Source organism: Biomphalaria glabrata, chromosome 11, assembly GCF_947242115.1.
Source record: "Biomphalaria glabrata chromosome 11, xgBioGlab47.1, whole genome shotgun sequence".
In the NCBI taxonomy this organism is placed as follows: Eukaryota; Metazoa; Mollusca; class Gastropoda; family Planorbidae; genus Biomphalaria; species Biomphalaria glabrata.
This window is the reverse complement of record NC_074721.1, coordinates 26,008,407-26,015,972: the sequence shown is the minus strand read 5'-3', so window position 1 is coordinate 26,015,972 and position 7,566 is coordinate 26,008,407. Positions and strand designations below refer to the sequence as shown.

General features: G+C 35.7%; 1 long non-coding RNA gene across 1 annotated transcript; it reads right to left on the bottom strand.

Moving 5' to 3' along the window:
• Nucleotides 1-1,454: 1,454 nt before the first annotated feature.
• LOC129928925 (uncharacterized) lies at nt 1,455-7,181 on the bottom strand. The gene is made up of 3 exons (XR_008780430.1): nt 6,034-7,181; nt 2,231-2,336; nt 1,455-1,805 (listed from the first exon to the last, which is right to left on the bottom strand). It is a non-coding gene; the product is annotated as an uncharacterized LOC129928925 (long non-coding RNA).
• Between the last annotated feature and the right edge of the window lie 385 nt (nt 7,182-7,566).

Genomic DNA, 7,566 nt, shown 5'->3' with positions numbered 1-7,566 from the left:
TAAATGGAAGATTACACGGCTGTTAAACTCAAGAACTCTAACTCTGTTTGGCAAATATTTTGCTTTGCTTGCCCTTGATATCACCCAACAACAGAAGCTTGCAATCGATACGTGTTGACGTCATTAGTCCTTTCCAATCTACGACAGACATTTTGGAGCAGACGTTGCAGCGTTTATCTTCAAACAGTTAAAAAAAATGGCGGTGTTGGCCATGTACTCTGCACATTAATTTGTTGTTCAGCAATAAATCCTACAATTTGTTGTCTACTTACAATATAAATGTGTAGCGATTTCATTCCTTTGATATTTTTTTAGATAAGTAGTCTATTGATCTACTGAACAAACATAAAGCACTTTAAAAGCTAGTCTGATTCCATTCCAAAGATATATATATATATATATATATATATATATATATATATATATATATATATATATATATAGGCCTATATATTTAAAGTAAGAGAGCTCCTATGAAATTACCTACTAGTCTCGATGTGTGTCCAAACATTAGAATGAATCTAAGCATTACAGAAAACATTTGTATCAATTATCTTGATTTCGATTACCTTCAAATGTTTAAAGAAGCCTGACAGTGACTACAGCAGGACCTGACAGTGACAACAGTACAGTCTCTTGCAATGTTATAAAAGATTTATTAATTAGACAATCTTTTCATTTCTCTCAGTCTCACGCAAGTTCCTTTTTTAAAAAACAAATTCCTCTTTTTTTCCCCTTGTTTTATATGTGTCAGTTTCTCCAGTTGAGTTACAAACTATGACGTCATTTCCTGAACACATGACATTTCATACAAATTGATCTCTCTAAGTTTCATCCCTACCGAAGGTCAAGGTCTTTCTAAATGACTTTGATGTACACTTGAAAGTTTGTGTGCATAATGTGCAAAATAGAGAGTCATTCAGCAAAATCATTCTGTTGTCCTTCTTTTGACTTGAGAATTTTATACCTTACACATTTTAAAATGCTAAAGGATCTGGCTGTATATAACCTTGACCTTCTATTACTCCTCTAAAGCCAAAGACTGAAATAATAACCATCGATAAAAGGACTTTGCTATTTTTCAACATTGACCATCTAATCTCTCTCTCTCTCTCTCTCTCTCTCTCTCTGTGTCTCTATTGAACACATCCATAGTTTCACAAACTTTAGAACCGTTGGTAAGTCTACATGCTCAGTAAGCTGGTCAATACATTGTGAATAGCCTCAAAGTTAGTGGCTTCATTGAAGTGTCGACAACTTTTTACAAAGAACTTTCAGTCAGTTTTTTCTTTAAGTTTATTCACAGGACTTAAGAAAAAAAATCTTTTTAATCTCCTGAATCTAAAGTTTGCATGTTTCAGTAAGACTACTATATTGAAATATATTTAAAAAAAAAAAAGGGGGGGGGTATTGTTGGATAGGCGTAATACTAAAACAAAAAGGCAGATAACTGGTCATATGATCACTTAACTATTTATTCTTTACTGTAATCATGCAGACCAAAAAGAAGGAACATTCCTCTGGGTAAGAAGTCACCCGCACTAAGCGAGAACAGTAATGTTTATGATTTTCTACATGACGTCATTCACTTTCAAACTATTTGTTCCACTTCTTATTGAATGTATTACCTGGCCCGTGTCACTCTGACTTTTGAGTTGATAGTGCCAACAAGTTTTTCTTCCTATTTCTGTGGAAATGTTTGTATTCTTCTACTGCTTCCATGTCTTCATTTCAATGTTGATCTCCAGTTCAAATCTCGGAGTTTGAGCTCCTTTGTTTTGAACTTGAAACACTTTACAAGACTTCTTTATGGTCATTCATGAACCGAAAAGTACAAATAAATAATAATAACAAATAATAATAATAATAATTTTAATAGACAAAAGAAGAAAATATGAAAACCTAAGCTTAAGGATTAATTGACTTTGGAAGTTATCTAAAATAACAATATACTCTGTTGTTATATCAACCAAGGGTAGAGTGACAACTGACTTCGTAGACGCATTAGACTCAGCGGTTCTCAACCTTTTAAGCTCGGCGACCCGTTTTTACAATCCCCCATTCTGCCGCGACCCCCCCCCCCCACTCTCACACACAGCAATAGAAGAATAGACTTTTTCGATGGTCTTTGGCGACCCCTGGCAAATCGTCAATCGACCTCCGAGGGGGTCGCGACCCACAGGTTGAGAACCTTAGAGGCTTCGAACATTGCTAAGAAGATTCTCTTTACCTGTCAAAGGGCAGTACTGCTGCAGACCTGTCACATCATCTCAGCACTGGACACTGCTAACGAGGGGGTGGGGGGCTACAATGAATTTTGTTTCCCTTTAATGACGCTGACAGAGAATGAAAATTAGTTCATTTCTACAATAATAATAATAATAATAACAATAAATATTTATAACAATGATTTCATTGGTCTAGAAGTATGTATTTAACTCTTTTCATTATAGAGGATTTAACAGAGGAATGTATTTTCTTGTTACATTGGGACGCTATAAGTTTTATTTCTTTTTTCTATTTTTTTTTTAATAAGCTCTACGGTTAGCTTGAAATGTTCTTGCTCTATATACATTTTGCTTCTATATAATTCTAGATTAACTTGATGTAAGCTCTTGTTCTATACAAGTTCTAGTTTGATGTAAGCTCTTGTTCTATACAAGTTCTTGTTTAATGTAAGCTCTTGTTCTACAAAGTTCTAGTTTGATGTAAGATCTTGTTCTATTCATATTATAGTTTGATGTAAGCTCTTCTTTTATACAAATTCTAGTTTGATTAAAGCTCTTATTCTATACACGTTCTAGTGTGATGTAAGCTCTTATTCTATACAAGTTCTAGTTTGATGTAAGCTCTTGTTCTATACAAGTTCTAGTTTGATGTAAGCTCTTGTTCTATACAAGTTCTAGTTTGATGTAAGCTCTTATTCAATACAAGTTACAGTTTGATTTAAGCTCTTATTCTATACAAGTTCTAGTAAGATGTAAGCTCTTATTCTATACAAGTTCTAGTTTGATGTAAGCTCTTATTCTACAAAGGTCTAGTTTGGTGTAAGCTCTTGTTCTATACAAGTTCTAGTTTGATGTAAGCTCTTATTCTATACAAGTTCTAGTTTGATGTAAGCTCTTATTCTATACAAGTTCTAGTAAGATGTAAGCTCTTATTCTATACAAGTTCTAGTTTGATGTAAGCTCTTATTCTACAAAGGTCTAGTTTGGTGTAAGCTCTTGTTCTATACAAGTTCTAGTTTGATGTAAGCTCTTATTCTATACAAGTTCTAGTTTGATGTAAGCTCTTGTTCTATACAAGTTCTAGTTTGATGTAAGCTCTTATTCTATACAAGTTCCAGTTTGATTTAAGCTCTTATTCTATACAAGTTCTAGTAAGATGTAAGCTCTTATTCTATACAAGTTCTAGTTTGATGTAAGCTCTTATTCTACAAAGGTCTAGTTTGGTGTAAGCTCTTGTTCTATACAAGTTCTAGTTTGATGTAAGCTCTTATTCTATACAAGTTCCAGCTTGATGTAAGCTCTTATTCTATACAAGTTCTGGTTTGATGTAAGCTCTTATTCTACAAAGTTTTAGTTTGATGTAAGCTCTTATTCTATATAAGTTCTAGTTTGATGTAAGCTCTTATTTTATACAAGTTCTAGTTTGATGTAAGCTCTTATTCTACAAAGTTTTAGTTTGATGTAAGCTCTTATTCTATATAAGTTCTAGTTTGATGTAAGCTCTTATTTTATACAAGTTCTAGTTTGATGTAAGCTCTTATTCTATATAATGTTACGAATCTCACTATCCAGGCTCTCTGCAAACTGCACCATACACCACCAACTTAAAGAACTTGACAACTCAGGGCTCCAAAGTAACGTAACACTTTAATAGTTGAATAAATAACAGCCAATACTGTACAATTGGCAACACGTACACTGAACAAATATCTCTCCGATAACACCGTACCGCCGTATCAACTCTTGCACTGGCCTCTCCGTCTCGTTCCGGGCTTGCACTGGGTTCAACAGTTCAGGACTGACTTCACACACTAGGCTCGTTGTGTCGGACTCGATCGCAGACCAAGATCGAGACGCCAGTCGTCTCAACTGTACTTGACAGTACTCCGCACTGAACCGTCGTAATGCTCCGTACAGAACATCACCGTTGAACTGTGCTGTAGTCGACCGTGTTCTGAACCCCTGTCGTGAACCTTCTTGACTGGACACCTCCGCTCTTTATATAGGGTCCCTACTGGCCTTCTAGAACCGGACGGAACATCGCTCGACGTTTCTAGCTTCGTCACATGACTACATCCCTCGTGACGCTCCTGAGCTCTGTTCACGACGGCGATCCTTCCCGAACCGTTCTGTTGACACTCGACTCGGCTGACCGTCGTAACTCGTGACGGTTGACTGCTCGTCTAGCGCTGGCCTGGGGCGATTTGCGTCGGCTGGCTACACTCACACCACTACCCCCATCTGTGCCACCACCAGGTTTATAATAATAAGTTCTAGTTTGATGTAAGCTCTTATTCTATACAAGTTCTAGTTTGATGTAAGAATTTATTCTATACAAGTTCTAGTTTGATGTAAGAATTTATTCTATACAAGTTCTAGTTTGATGTAAGAATTTATTCTATACAACTTCTAATTTGATGTAAGAATTTATTCTATACAACTTCTAATTTGATGTAAGCTCTTATTCTATACGTTTCCACTTGTCGACCTCAACGTTCACCTCTGCGTATATTTAAATGACCTAATTGACCATTGCTACAAGGTCACGCCACTTTGCCCTGGCGCACAGCCATGTTATTAAACCTGGCTCAACCTGTGTTACCCCACACCCTCTTCTAAACATAGGAAATAAATGCCCGCCCCAAGAGCTAAACAGAATCATATTATGAATCCCAAGTTACCACAGCTGTTCCCTTATCACTTGTACTAGAAAACCGATATCTGCTAGGTTTTGTGCACACACAATGTGAGAACTGCTTTGCATTTGTTTTATTGACTGCCTTCAAACTTGAACAAATATGTTACTTCCTTGGCGCACACAAAGATAGACGTAGGTCTGTGGTCCCTATGTTTTCAACTCTAAAGTATTGAAGAATTCAAAAGCATTACAATTTAAAGATGGTTCTGGTGCTTTATAACTGGTGGAAATCTGACTTTCAACTGTACCATGTAGTCTTATCTCTATAGTCAAGTTGTTTGTGGTATTCATATCTCAAACAAGCATAAAACTCATTGATCTCAAACAAATACGGCTCATGCACTCATTTATCTCAAACAAACACGGCTCATGCACTCATTTATCTCAAACAAACACGGCTCATGCACTCATTTATCTCAAACAAATACGGCTCATGCACTCATTTATCTCAAACAAATACGGCTCATGCACTCATTTATCTCAAACAAATACGGCTCATGCACTCATTTATCTCAAACAAACACGGCTCATGCACTCATTTATCTCAAACAAATACGGCTCAAGCACTCATTTATCTCAAACAAATACGGCTCGTGCACTCATTTATCTCAAACAAACAAGGCTCATGCACTCATTTATCTCAAACAAACACGGCTCATGCACTCATTTATCTCGAACAAACACGGCTCATGCACTCATTTATCTCAAACAAACACGGCTCATGCACTCATTTATCTCAAACAAACACGGCTCATGCACTCATTTATCTCGAACAAACACGGCTCATGCACTCATTTATCTCAAACAAACACGGCTCATGCACTCATTTATGTCAAACAAACACGGCTCATGCACTCATTTATCTCAAACCAACAAGTCAAATCCAGTAGTTTACTCGTAAATCTATTCTGAATCTCTAAACAATGTGGTCAACGTTTGACTCCATCTTGTTAATAACATTTGATCTCGTGCTAATTCTTCCCACGGTATTGTTCACAGTTTGATGGGCGGAGTTATATCAACGGAAGTCTAATGACGTTAATGACCTGTTAATCACATGTCATCATGTCATCCATTGATTATCTGTCATTTCACTCACACTCTTACCTTGATCTCACACACCTAGACTTAGTTTGAAATGTTCATGCGTCAATCTTCTCATTATCTTACGACGTGAGACGTGTCCTGTCAACGCAGTTGTTTTGTACCTCTGATCTCCAGTGGCTAGACTAATGATTGATTACACGTTTATAGAAGTACATTCTAGTTCTGCATCGGTGGTTCTAAAAATGCGAAATCGTCTAGAGACAAAACAATACGAACGGTTTAGTTTTAGTTGAAACTATTAACCAAGCCCAAGCCAATGATTTGAAACAGAGAATCAGTTTAAGAAGAAGAATAAATAGAGGATGTCACAGCTACAGAATATTGGACCGAGTCGGTTATAAAAAGGGGAGATACACAAATATACACACAGCTGTAAATAACTCTCCACGTGGTTTCTTCAAACCAGACATTGATTTATCTTATCTTATAAAATACAGACGTTACTTCAAAAAAAGAGATGACTTACGTCCTACGTTTCATGCATAGAGTCATGCTTGTTAACCACTGACTTACGTATACAATAGTTTATCAGAATAAAACAACATTATATTGAGAGCTTTAATGAAAGATTAAACAAAGCTTTGTATCAGTTGACAAATAAGTCATCTTATTGAGTTCCTTAACAAATAAGTCATCCTATTGAGTTCCTTAACAAATAAGTCATCCTATTGAGTTTCTTAACAAATAAGTCATCCTATTGAGTTCATTAACAAATAAGTCATCATATTGAGTTCCTTAACAAATGTCATCTTATTGAGTTCCTTAACAAATAAGTCATCCTATTGAGTTTCTTAACAAATAAGTCATCCTATTGAGTTTCTTAACAAATAAGTCATCCTATTGAGTTCCTTAACAAATAAGTCATCATATTGAGTTCCTTAACAAATAAGTCATCCTATTGAGTTCCTTAACAAATAAGTCATCCTATTGAGTTCCTTAACAAATAAGTCATCCTATTGAGTTCCTTTTTTTCTCCTGGCAGTTTTAAGAACCACATTATTTGAAGTTTTGTTCATCTGCAGCCTAAAGCTACAAACACAATATGTTTTGAAACATATATGGGGAGTTTATTGTATACACTTCATCTGCCCTTAGCGTACCTTTTGATGAGTTCTATCACTTCTCTCAGGTGAACGTACAATGAAATACAGTAACGGGGGGGGGGGGGAAACAAAGAAGAAAACAATTTATATATATATAAAAAAAACACACTAATTAGAAAATGAAACAGGAAGATTGAAGAGTGAAATCAAACAATGTCAAGGACGCCATATTGCTAGCTAAATGAAAACAAAATGACATTGTTCTACAAGAGGAATGAAAAAGTAGACATTGGAACATGCAGTGCTAAATGTAAACAAAACCATGCTTGGTAGAATACACCAGGATACACCAAATACTCCATTTACAGAACTAGCATTGCAACTACTTCGTGTACAAAATATTTCTTGATTAGAATTTCCATTGTCATTATACTCATAACATAGAATTCAGTTTTGTGACTGTGCGAAGTGTTTGAATAACAAAAAAATC